This window comes from Oncorhynchus clarkii, chromosome 5 (assembly GCF_045791955.1).
Source record: "Oncorhynchus clarkii lewisi isolate Uvic-CL-2024 chromosome 5, UVic_Ocla_1.0, whole genome shotgun sequence".
Taxonomy (NCBI): domain Eukaryota; kingdom Metazoa; phylum Chordata; class Actinopteri; order Salmoniformes; family Salmonidae; genus Oncorhynchus; species Oncorhynchus clarkii.
Window position 1 is genome coordinate 17611518 of NC_092151.1, and position 13313 is coordinate 17624830.

The following is a 13313-nucleotide window of genomic DNA, read 5'->3' on the forward strand; positions in this document are numbered from 1 at the left end:
TCACCGTAGGGATGGTGCCAGGTTTCCTCCAGACATGACACTTGGCATTCAGGCCAAAGAGTTAAATCTTGGTTTAATCAGACAAGATTATCGTGTTTCTCATGGTCTGAGAGTCTTTAGGTGCCTTTTGGCAAACTCCGAGTAGGCTGTCATGTGCCTTTTACTGAGGAGTGGTTTCCGTCTGGCCACTACCATCTGGCCACTCCACCATAAAAGCCTGATTGGTGGAGTGCTGCAGAGATGGTTGTTCTTCTGGAAGGTTCTCCCATCTCCACAGAGCAATTCTAGAGCTTTATCAGTGTGACCATCAGGTTCTTGGTCACCTCCCTGACCAAGGCCCTTCTCACCTGATTGCTCAGTTTGGCCGGATGGCCAGCTGTAGGAAGAGTCTTGGTGGTTCCAAACTTCTTCCATTTAAGAATGATGGAGGCCACTGTGTTCTTTGGGACCTTCAATGCTGCACACATTTGTTGGGTCCCTTCCCCAGATCTGTGCCTCAACACAATCCGGTCTTGGAGCTATACGGACAATTCCTTCGACCTTATGGCTTGGTTTTGGCTCTGACTTGCACTGTCAACTGTGGGACCTTATATAGATAGATGTGTGCCTTTCCAAATCATGTCCAATCAATAGAATTTACCACAGGTGGACTTTAATCAAGTTGTAGAAACATCTCAAGGATGATCAATGGAAACAGGATGCACCTGAGCTCAATTTAGAGTCTCATAGCAAAGGGTCTGAATACTTATGTAAATGTGATATTTCAGTTTTTAATACATTTGCAAAAATATATAAAAACCTCTTTTCACTTTGTCATTATGGGATATTATGTGTAGATTGATGTAGCAAAAAAAGTAATGCATTCTTAAGTAAGGCTGTAACGTAAGCAAATTGTGGAAAAAGTCAAGGGGTCAGAATACTTTCCGAACAACTTTGCTGAACAATTTACTAAATGGCCACCGGACTATTTCTATTTACATTGACCCCCCCCCCCCCCCCCCCCCATTTGTTTTGTACTCTGCTGCTACTCGCTGTTTATTATCTATGCATAGTCACTTCACCCCTACCTACATATAAAAATTACCTCAACTAATCTGTACCCCGCACATTGACTCGGTACCGGTACCCCCTGTATATATCCTCGTTATTGTTATTTTATTGTGTTCATTTTTATTATTTTTTACTTTAGTTTATTTGGTAAATATCTTCTTAACTCTTCTTGAACTGCACTATTGGTTAAGGGCTTGTATTTCACGGTAAATACAAGCCCTTAACTTGTGTTTCATTTCACGGTAAGGTCTGCACTTGTTGTATTCGGTGCATGTGACAAATAACGCTTGACTTGATATGGCTAGGGCACTTACAATGTAGCTCACTTAGCTCATAAAATGTATGAATAATTGAATAACATTTTTGCAGGACATGGTTATTAGTTTTGGTCAGGGATCAATAGGCCTATAGACAATAAGTATTATTGGATTTCTCTGTCTGTGGAAATCTGATTTGATACAAAGTATCAACAGCTAAATCAAGCAAGTATCAACATATATCATATCACAGCTTTCTTTCTCTGGGTTGTTTATGTCTGAGTAATACAGATTGTTTTGTATGGTCATGGTGAATAGTTTGTATTTTAATTGACCATTGAGATGTGGTCACTGAATAGTTTGTTAACAGCAACCCATTCTAGTCAGGTGTTTTGTCACAACAATGTCTGGGTGTTACTGGTATTACGCCTTCCTGAAACTAACTATATGCAAATCATAAGACATATTAAATAGTTAATGACACATTCATTAGGCTACATAATTTCCTCTTAACCAGAAGATGCCTCTCTAGGAAAGTAAGCCATGGTAGATTTAATAGATCCGTTTCACCTTCTATTGAGTATTGGTTGACTTCTATTTCTTATGTGGCCTTACTTTCATTGTTTGTTTATTTTTAGGTCTGCAAAGCTGCTGCAAAGTGGAGATTTCCTGACTACATGATTAGGCTTTGCTGCAGTGCTGAATGAAAACGGTTTTCAAGCCCCTGGAGTATTTATGCATTTCATTAGGCCCATAATCTCCACTATTGACATACATTAAGTAACCTCTAACCTGTTTGCTTTGTGCATACTTTCTCTTTCTGCATGCTTACACACAAATAAAGCAAATATTATAACAATGCACTCACAATGATGTATCACTGTAGTTTCACTTGGGGCCTCACACCTCATTTTAAAGTGAAAAACACTGTTCATCCAAGGCATATTGTGCATGTCTAAAGTAGAGATTACCACTACTTGAAAACTGATTACCCCTACATGAATGAAAAACGTGAACTTGAACTTTAGGTCAGAAGTCAACTATTTCATACACAATATATTCCATACACTTATAACATGCTGTCTGATCAATGAGAAAAGCCTTGTAGGTCTAAAATAAGTCTGAACACGAAAAGTTGAGAATGAGAGAAATGGTTTCTTTTCCAGCCTTCTATGAATAAAAATGTACAGCATCCCAAGAGAGATAGGGATAACTTTTACACTGTTTCAATTAAGTTAATGAACCAATTGCACCATCTCAAACCAAACACGCTTTGTGACTTTCCAGTGTTTTTGAGAGTGGTGGTCAGATGGGCCAGATGGGTAGAAGGGCCAGATGGGTAGTGGGGCTTTTAGCCTACGAGAGGGGGCTGGGGTAGGGGGGTGGGTAACAAGGGAGTAGACCATGCCATGCTGCTGGATGGCACATATGCGTCTTCTAGTCCATATGCCCTAATGAACAGTATTATCTGTGGGCTTGTTGTCAGCAATCCCATTCACAGCGCCTGGGTCCTTGTGGGTCCTTTGTGCCTCCCATGCCTGGTCCTCTGCCTCCTGCTGTTTGGTGCTGGATGACCGTAGCCCATGACGTGATTTCATGCAACACAACCAGCCACGGCAGAGGGTTTGTCACAGGATCCTCTTTTGTACTGTTGTTTAGTTGTCTGTTTGTTTTCAGAGTCTCTAATGAGGGAGATCAGGGGTTGTGGCCTGCCACTGGCGCAGTACGGGACAACGGGGTCAGCAGGATAAAAAGCTTCCAGGTCAATAGCATGGAGCAAATCACCTCGCTCCAAAATCTATGTCACTTATCACACGCAACTCAAGCCTGAGTCACCTTATTTCCCCAGCATATGATGGACAGTCACACGATAAGTCTGCCCTCCAGCTGTGACCATAACTCATACACCTCACACCATCTACAGAATAGCCTACTGACTTGCATGTTAACTCAGCTAACATTTGAGTCATTTAGCAGACATGCTTATCTAGAGCAATTTGGGTTAAGTGCCTTGATCAAGGGCACGGTGACAGATTTTTCACCTAGTCGGCTCTGGGATTCAAACCAACAACCTTTTGGGTTACTGACCCAACACTCTTAACCACTAGGCTACCTGTCGCTTAGCTATTGAAAGAAGGATGCCGAGTTAACCGCACCCCTCTACCAGACTGAATGATGTCTAGTTAACCGCAACCCTCTACCTGACTGAATGATGCAGAGTTAACCGCAACCCTCTACCAGACTGAATGTGTTACATCTGCCCCTGCCACGCCCTCTACTTCTCATCCTGTGTCTCCCTAACCTGCCGCCACACCCCCAGTGCTCTCTCCCTCTGTGTGGGTGTATCTGATTGTGTGAGGGGAGACAGGTGTGCTGGAGTCAGAGCAGATCCCCACCAGCTGCAACCTGTTCCATAATCAAGACCTCTACAAATACTCAGCCCTGCCACTTCCATGCTGTCAGATTATAGCCTCTGCTCAGTCAGTCTGAAGGTCAAGCCAGTTGTGCCTGCATAGAGCTTATTATCTTGTGGTGCCTGGTTTTCCTAACCTGATCCTGCTTTTCTCTCCACCACAGTTTAGTTCGCTCTGACTCCGGTCCCTGTCGCCAGTCCCATTGTCTCGAAGTCCTGCTTCCCTGCCCTGGACCTCCGCTCTAATGCTTCCTTGGATTCCGCCTCGGACCTGCTTACCCTGCCCCTGCTTCCTTTTCACCAGCCGCAGCCTCAGTTCCTGGTTCCCTGCTACAAGCCCCCCCCCCCCATCCATCACTTTTCAATAAATACCTCATCACTGTCTCCTCGTCTGAGTCTGCACTCGGGTTCACCTGCTCAACCCCGCGTAACAGAATGATGTTAAATCTGATTATTGGTACAATCTCATGTATGTGTCTGGAAGATGCCACAACCACAATATACTGTGATGTCTTTCAATGTGTACATTTAATCAGAATGACAATATATCATCATACATTGTTGACTTCATAACAAAAATTGGATGTGTCAACAAAACCAACATTTTGCTGATGCAGAAACCAACTGGGACCCAGGCTAATAGAGAACTGTGTTTTTTAAATAGTGTATGACAAATACATGTGGATAACATAAACATGTCTTAATTTATTTAACCTTAATAAAAAATAAAACATGTCAATGGATGTAAGATGAAGTTAAACTGATCTAAATTTCAGTTTTTACTCAAGGTCTTTACTCAAGGTTGTACCGGTGTTGGGTAAATGGGGGTTATGTCTGCAGCTAGGGCATTTGATCCCAGTATATGATGTCATCTAATGACCACTGGGGGACAGTATAGACCAATCTGACATACCGGCACTTGAATCGAGTTCATGACGAGTAGCTGAACTAAACTTTTTGCTATTGAACGTGTCTCATACAATGAATCTGATTGTACTAACAACATATGAAAGTGTAGTTTTGTCTTTAAACAAAAATATTTAAAAAGTTCATTTTTCAGATACTGGGTATAAGGGAAGCCTCTGAGAAAACAATGTATTATGCAGAATATGCAGTCATATGTCATCATATGCACATGTTGGCCTGGTAAAAAAAACTATTATTCTACAGGTAGCATATGAATCATGTTGCCTGCAGATGGCAGACCTTGTTAAGTCTAATCACCTTAATGAATTAAGTGTTGTCAGAGATGGAAGAGGAAGCGAGACACCCCACTCACTTTTTTTTCAGGTTCAATGAAAGTCAATAAACTAAGTAGACCAGACCCAGCTGCTATTGCATTTGTGTTTTTTTCTCTCCAATGGTACACGGACTGAGTGAACTATCTTCATTTAGCCACCACCTTTGGCGTTGCCATGCATTTCACACATTTCTTCATTAACTCAGCTGAATAATTGCTGCAGCCAATTTGGGTTACAATGGTACCACTGCAGTGGTCTCTGCCTGGTCTTCAACTGTTTCCCCAGCCCCCCTATGCGTTGTAGGCATACTCATAGGCTGATGTTAATTTATGGTTTTACTGCTGCTCCTGTTGCTGTTGCCTATGAGCTGTAGCCTAAACTAAAGATATTCTCCATTCAATATTTGCTCAATGTTAGTTAATGGCTAAAGAGCAGGAAAGGCGGGCACTCCATTTGGTCTCCCTTTCATTTCCTCCCCTGTTGCTATGGGCACTAGTACGAGTATGACCTTGTATACACGAGTGCAGCAACAAGTTAGTGGAGAACAGCAAGATATCTGTTTTCAGTATGGTTGGGGGTTGGAGGCTCCAAGACTGGTCACTTATAGTGGACCTTATGGAAGGCCAAGCAGAGCAATAGAAAGTGCAAAATTCACTACCCATGCATATTTAGTGTTTTGGATCGCATACTCATCCAGCTACCCATGGAAATAAACTGTTCCATACAGATGAATTCTTATGTTATTACTTATTAATTAGGCTACCATTTTACCATGCAGTAGGCTACTGTAACAAAACAACCGTTTTTGGGAACAGTTTTAACATTTTCAAAATACTATTGTCTCTTCAGAAGGCAGTGATAAGGGAACCTATTATATTCAATACTATTATACTATTCTATTCTATTCTATTCTATTCTATTCTATTCTATGTACATGGCAAACAGACTCCCACTCATCACAACCTCACCTGTGTATGAAAAGGGTTCTATCAAGTTGCGTCATTTCTCCCATCTCACCCAGGTCTGTGAACACGTGACGGTGTTATTGTGGCTCTCGCGGTGGACGGTGAACGGGCGAGGAGAGACCTGCCTCTTCACGGATAGAGGAGGGGCTGGACCGTGGCGCGGGGTGGAGGACAGGACGGATTGAACGAAGCCTGGCAGCCGTGCTTTGGAAAACTCACTTCTCCAAAAATAACGTTTGACTACATTCTTCTTACCGAACGGAAGACTTCACAGAATAGATTCGCTTATTTTTCTCAGTTTTTTTTTACCATTGCTTATTGGGGAAATGACTAAACCATCAGACTTTTAGGAGAAAATACATTGGAAAGTGTCGCTCAACTTTCTACACAGGAAGCAAGGTCTAACTGCAGATTGCGGACTACTCAGGTAATGTCAAATCCGAGAACACTAGCGCTTTACACCTACTCTTGCAAAACATATATCCAGACAATATCGAAATATAGCCTACACGTAGGCGATGTCTCTTTGTCAACATTGATGAAGGGATTCTTGAAAGGGATTCTTGAAAATAAGTCACTATTATCTAACATGTCTAAAAGTTGTTGAGCAGAGCAGAGGATAGAGGTACAAGATGAAGATGCTGAACGAACGTTACTTGCTTTCTGCATAGCTTTCTGATGCCACTCAAAATTCAAGCACTTGTATGTTACTTCTCTTTCAATAGGACATTGGCATAGTTCAGCTGACTGCGTCTATAGAAGGATAATGTTGATGATACAATGTCTTATAAATACATAATCACACCTGTATCATGAAGTGTAGACTACTGCTGAGGTTGGGCTCCCTCTCTCTAGAGTCTAGTTCCTCTCAAGGTTTCTTCCATACCTCTGCAGTTATTTGCCACTGACATCCTGCACTGTTCTTTCTGGGTACTTAGGTCCAACCAGGTTTTTGTTCATCACTTTGTAACGAATGCAATACAATAACAAAAAATGTGTCAGTTCCTAATGTATTGTTAGAGAAGGTCATTGGCTCCGTTAGCCTGGATAAGGATCCATGTTTGAGAGTGTAGTGAGAGCGTTTATAAGGCATTGTGTGTATTGTTGATTATCTAAGAGCTGTTTCACTTCCTCGTATGAAATGATATCCTGTTGGTGGCCTGGACTGACCTGGCGTGAGAAGGTTATTTTCCACACTCCCTGGTTCACTGGAGAGGAAAGAGGAGAGGGAGGGGGGGGGGGGGGGGGTGATAGATGATAATGATTGTTTTATTTAGATAGGGAAAGGAGGTGTAGAAGAAGGATATGGATGAGGGGGAGGAGGAGGGGAGAAGGATGATGAGGGGAGGAAGAGAAGGGAAGGGAGAAGGAGGAGGAGGGGAATGGGAGGAGGAGGAGGATGATGATGAGAGTGAAATGTTAGATGATTGTTTGATCTGTGTAGTTGTTCTGTCAGAAAAATATACCATATTCTATTGAAACCTGCTCCTTAATAACATAAAATAGATAACGTTTCCACAACCATAAAATTCATCATATTTCCATATCAGCTATCTTATAAAAGGTTGCAAAAAGTGAGCTAATGGAGCACTTATGAGGAAGACAAACAGTTCAGCCGTAGTTTTAATAGGTTATACTGTCTACAAAAATCGAATCAAATCACATTTTATTCATCACATGCTTCGTAAACAACAGGTGGAGACTAACAGTGAAATGCTTACTTACATTACAGGCCCTGACCAACAATGCAGAGAGAAAGAAAATAGAGAAATAATAGAAAAGTTAAACAATTAATAATTCAAGTAATAATAAATGCACAATGAGTAATGATAACTTGGCTATGTATACTGAACAAAAATATAAACGCGACATGCAACAATTTCAAAGATTTTACTTAGTTACAGTACATATAAGGTAATCAGTCAATTGAAATAAATAAATTAGGCCCTAATCTATGGATTTCACATGACTGGGCAGGAGTGCAGCCATTGGTGGGCCTTGGAGGGCATAGGTCCACCCACTAGGGGGCCAGGCCCAGCCAATCAGAATGAGTTGTCCCCAACAAAAGGGCTTTATTACAGACAGAAAAACTCCTCAGACGATCCCGCAGGTGAAGAAGCCGGATGTGGAGATCCTGGGCTGGCGTGATTACACTTGGTAACCAGTTTTGAGGTCAGCTGGACGCACTGCCAAATTCTCTGAAACGATGTTGGAGGCAGCTTATGGTGGAGAAATTAACATTACATTCTCTGGCAGCAACTCTGGTGGACATTCCTGCCAATTGCACTCTCCCTCAAAACTTGAGGCATCTGTGGCATTTAGTTGTGTGACAAAACTGCACATTTTAGAGTGGCCTTTTATTATTCCCAACACAAGGTGCACCTGTGTAATGACCATGCTGTTTAATAACCTTCTTGATATGCCACACCTGTCAGGTGAATGGATTATCTTGGTAAAAGAGAAATGCTCCCTAACAGGGATGTAAACAAATTAGTGCACAACGTTTGAGAGAAATAAGCTTTTTGTGTGTATGTAAAATGTACATGATTTTTTTTATTTCAGCTCATGAAACATGGGACCAGCACTTTATATTGCGTTTATATTTTTGTTCAGTGTACATGTGGTACCAGTACTGAGTCCATGTGCAGGGGTACGAGGCAGATACTGTATGTACATAACTAGGAATAAGGTGACAGATAAGAAACAGTAGCAGCAGCGTATGTGATGAGACAAAAAGGTTAGAGCAAAAACAGTCAATGCAGATCGTCCGGGTAGCTATTTTGTTAACTATTTAACTAATTATTTAGCAGCCTTATGGCTCGGGGGTAGAAGCTATTCGTTTCCTAGACTGGGGACTTTTGTTGTGCTTCTCTTGACAGCTGTGTTACATTGTCATCATTCCACCTTGCATCCTTTTCTCAGGGGCCATTAATCATTCTCTAATGCATAACTGAGTATATAGCTGGGTGTTCCTGAGAACAATCTTACAACCACACCTAAGTGGCCAATGTGCCAAAGACAATGAGCTGGTACATTTTCTAATTACCAAATAGTATGGTGAAATCAAGATTTACCTGTTCAGGTGATGTACGGTTGATGTGGGTGATATCATGTGAGAGGAAACAGATTTGTTCACACTTGACCTCTCTGGACCTTCACATTTGAAAATATTTCTGGCACATGACCAGATGTCAAAACTAGTGTTCCTTCTGCTTTTGACGTTTTTGTACTCTACTGTGTGCTGTTCATTGTTCACGTAAGCTAGTCTCCTCAGGGCCAGTTCTAGTGTCTGGTTTGTTACACACAGACACACTGAAGAGGTAGAGAGGTCAGGGGTCAGTGTTAGGGGGTCTTTTTCAAGGAGAGTGGAGTGTGTTTCTGTTTGGGAACTATCTTGTGTGTTGTGTAACCCAAAGTCTAAGGCCTAATAGGAAAATAGGCATGCAAATAAAGCAGGGAGTCCCTCTCTGACTCCTATATGGCAGCACATGGCTCATCTGGCCAGGATACACACACTACTTGTCCTGAGCTTACAAACAGCCACCCTACACAGTACACACATAAACTGTAGGGATGGGGGAAAAATCGATACAGTAGATACAGTAGAGTATCGCAATATTATTTTTGCATATTTTATATCGACAAGTAGCGATTTGTAAAAATATCTCTATATATTTTTTTGCTAGGTAGTTCCCCAAATCAAATCAAATCAAATTTTATTTGTCACATACACATGGTTAGCAGATGTTGATGCAAGTGTAGCGAAATGCTTGTGCTTCTAGTTCCGACAATGCAGTAATAACCAACAAGTAATCTAACTAACAATTCCAAAACTACTGTCTTGTACACAGTGTAAGGGGATAAAGAATATGTACATAAGGATATATGAATGAGTGATGGTACAGAGCAGCATAGGCAAGATACAGTAGATGGTATCGAGTACAGTATATACATATGAGATGAGTATGTAAACAAAGTGGCATAGTTAAAGTGGCTAGTGATACATGTATTACATAAGGATACAGTTGATGATATAGAGTACAGTATATACGTATGCATATGAGATGAATAATGTAGGGTAAGTAACATTATATAAGGTAGCATTGTTTAAAGTGGCTAGTGATATATTTACATCATTTCCCATCAATTCCCATTATTAAAGTGGCTGGAGTTGAGTCAGTGTCAGTGTGTTGGCAGCAGCCACTCAATGTTAGTGGTGGCTGTTTAATGTTATCTATTAGCTAGTGCAAGTTGGTCGTACCAAAACTTTGGTATTTCTCATCCTATAGTTTGTTCTCCATCATCTTTTTAAATGTTTTATGTGTGCCGGCAGGTTTTCAGCACTTTTACTTCCAAAACATGTTTTTCTATGGCCCTCTTTTGTTCCTCTGCAGCAGACATATAGTGAGCAATATGTTTGGAACATCGAATCACAATAAAGTTGCAGTATCGAATCGTAATACATAAAAAATCACAATACATATAGAATCATAATACATATGGCATCGGCGCCTAAGTATTGTGATAATATCGTATCATGAGGTCCCTGGCAATTCCCAGCCCTAATAATAGGTTACCCTACACTCATATTATGGAAGTTCACTTTTCTATCCACAGTTTAAAAACAAATCTGACCCCACAGCCATGATAACGACAATACCATGATAATGATAATACCATGATAATGACAATACCATGATAATGACAATACCAGGATAATGACAATACCATGATAACGATAATACCATGATAATGACAATACCATGATCATGACAATACCATGATAATGACAATACCAGAATAATGACAATACCATGATAATGACAATACCATGATAATGACAATACCACGATAATGACAATACCATGATAATGACAATACCATGATAATGACAATACCAGGATAATGACAATACCATGATAATGGCAATACCATGATAATGACAATACCATGATAATGGCAATACCATGATAATGGCAATACCACGATAATGACAATACCATGATAATGACAATACCATGATAATGACAATACATGATAATGACAATACCAGGATAATGACAATACCATGATAATGTCAATACCAGGATAATGACAATACCATGATAATGACAATGACATGATAATGACAATACCACGATAATGACAATACCATGATAATGACAATACCATGATAATGGCAATACCATGATAATGACAATACCATGATAATGACAATACCATGATAATGATAATACCCTAATGATAATACCATGATAATAAAAATATCATTATAATCATAAAACGATGATAATAACAATACCATGATTATGATCCTATCATGATAATGATAATACCATAATGGTGATACCATGATCATGATAATATCATAATGACAGTTCCATGATAATGACAACACAAAGATGGACAATACCAGATAATAGTAGTACCTGTTACAGGATCAGGAGGATCATGCCCCAGCCTGTGGCATCAGGACTTTCTTTATTGACAAAATAGCTATAGTAAGTGAAAAGGACAGTGCTATTAATTTGTTTAATTTTATTTTATTTGCCTTTATTTAACTAGGAAAGTCAGTTAAGAACAAATTCTTATTTACAATGATGTCCTACTAGAAGGCAAATGGTCTCCCGCGGGGACGGGGGCTGGGATAAAAACAAAACACACATCATGACAAGAGAGACACCACAACACCGTGACAACTCTCCAGCACACCACTCAGTTTATCACCTGTCAGAATCTTCTGGTGAATCACATGGGGTTGTTTTGATGTTGTTTTCGAGCCTTTTATTGTGTAATGACAGCTCTTTTTAAAGGCCTGAGGCAGTAAAAAGTGAGATTGTCCAGTGTTTTACATACACTGTGTACAAAACATTAGGAAAACCTTCCTAATATTGAGTTGTACGACCCCTTTTGCCCTCAGAACAGCCTCAGTTCCTCAGGGCATGGACTCTACAAGGTGTCCAAAGCGTTCCACAGGGATGCTGGCCCATGTTGACTCCAGTGCTTCCCACAGATGTGTCAAGTTGGCTGGATGTCCTTCGGGTGTTGGACCATTCTTGATACACAAGGGAAACTGTTGAGTGTGAAAAACCCAGCAGCGTTGAAGTTTTTGACACACTCAAAACAGTACGCCTGGCACCTACCCCGTTCAAAGGCACTCCAATATTCTGTTTTTCCAATTCACCCTCTGAGTGGAACACACACAATCCATGTCTCAATTGTCTCAAGGCTTTAACCCTCAATTCCCCGTCTCAATTGTCTCCTTCTTTAACCCTCCCTTTCATCTACACTAATTGAAGTGGATTTAACAAGTGACATCAATAAGGAATCATAGCTTTCACCTGGATTCACCCGGTCAGTCTATGTCATGGAAAGAGCTGGTGTTCCTAATGTTTTGTACACTCAGTATATTTCCACACTATGAGGTTGGAATAATACTGTGAAATTGTGAAAATGATGATAAGGCCTTTTCAGCCTGTTTTGGTAGGATTGAGTTTTTTCCACCAGGCATTAAATGAGTTAATAGACCAGTAAGAAAGAGACCAGTAAGAACCTCTCTTCCAAAACAGCTAGTTTTCAGTTTTCTCCTCCCCACTTAGACGACTCCCAGACAGTCCTAGCAACATTCTTGCTGGAGAAATTGTTATTTGCTAAGAATCAATTGAAAACAATCACAGTAAGGTACTTAATTGTTACCCAGAAAGGATTTGATATTGAGATCAAATGGCTGCATTGGACACACGTGGAAAATGTAAATAATGGAAAAAGGTTTCTTGGTTGCTTTCTCCTCATCATCCCCTTGTGTCTAGACTGAGCGATGCCTCTATAGTGCTGACACCATCTCTCTGTCACTCTGCAGTCATGCAGTATTAACACACACACACTGAGAGTGAAGTCACAGCGGATCAGGTTTAGGCATGTGGCTACAGTTCCACTTACAGCACAGTGGCCTCCATTCCTGCAACCTGCCACCAAATAGAGAGAAACACAGCACATACTATACCGTGCACAGACAGACTATACAGTACACAGCACATACTATACCGTGCACAGACAGACTATACAGTACACAGCACATACTATACCGTGCACAGACAGACTATACAGTACACAGCACATACTATACCGTGCACAGACAGACTATACAGTACACAGCACATACTATACCGTGCACAGACAGACTATACAGTACACAGCACATACTATACCGTGCACAGATCGACTATACCGTGCACAGACCGACTGCACACTAAAGCCTTTCATTTCAAACAATTCTCTTATTCTGGGCAGCTTAAGGTAACATTTTCTAGACACAGACAGACAGATTGGATCACTGTTTCCCATGGAGAAAAAAGAGAGAAATATAAATTGAGGGAGGAATGGAGGG

General features: G+C 40.8%; 1 protein-coding gene across 1 annotated transcript in view; it reads left to right on the plus strand.

Moving 5' to 3' along the window:
* The first annotated feature begins 6166 nt into the window (after window positions 1-6166).
* LOC139408471 (rho guanine nucleotide exchange factor 28-like) overlaps window positions 6167-13313 on the plus strand; it is a 109784-nt gene continuing 102637 nt past the window's right edge. The window contains exon 1 of the mRNA XM_071152406.1: window positions 6167-6353. The gene's annotated coding sequence lies outside the window, so the exon portion shown is untranslated. The remainder of the gene's footprint in view (window positions 6354-13313) is intronic.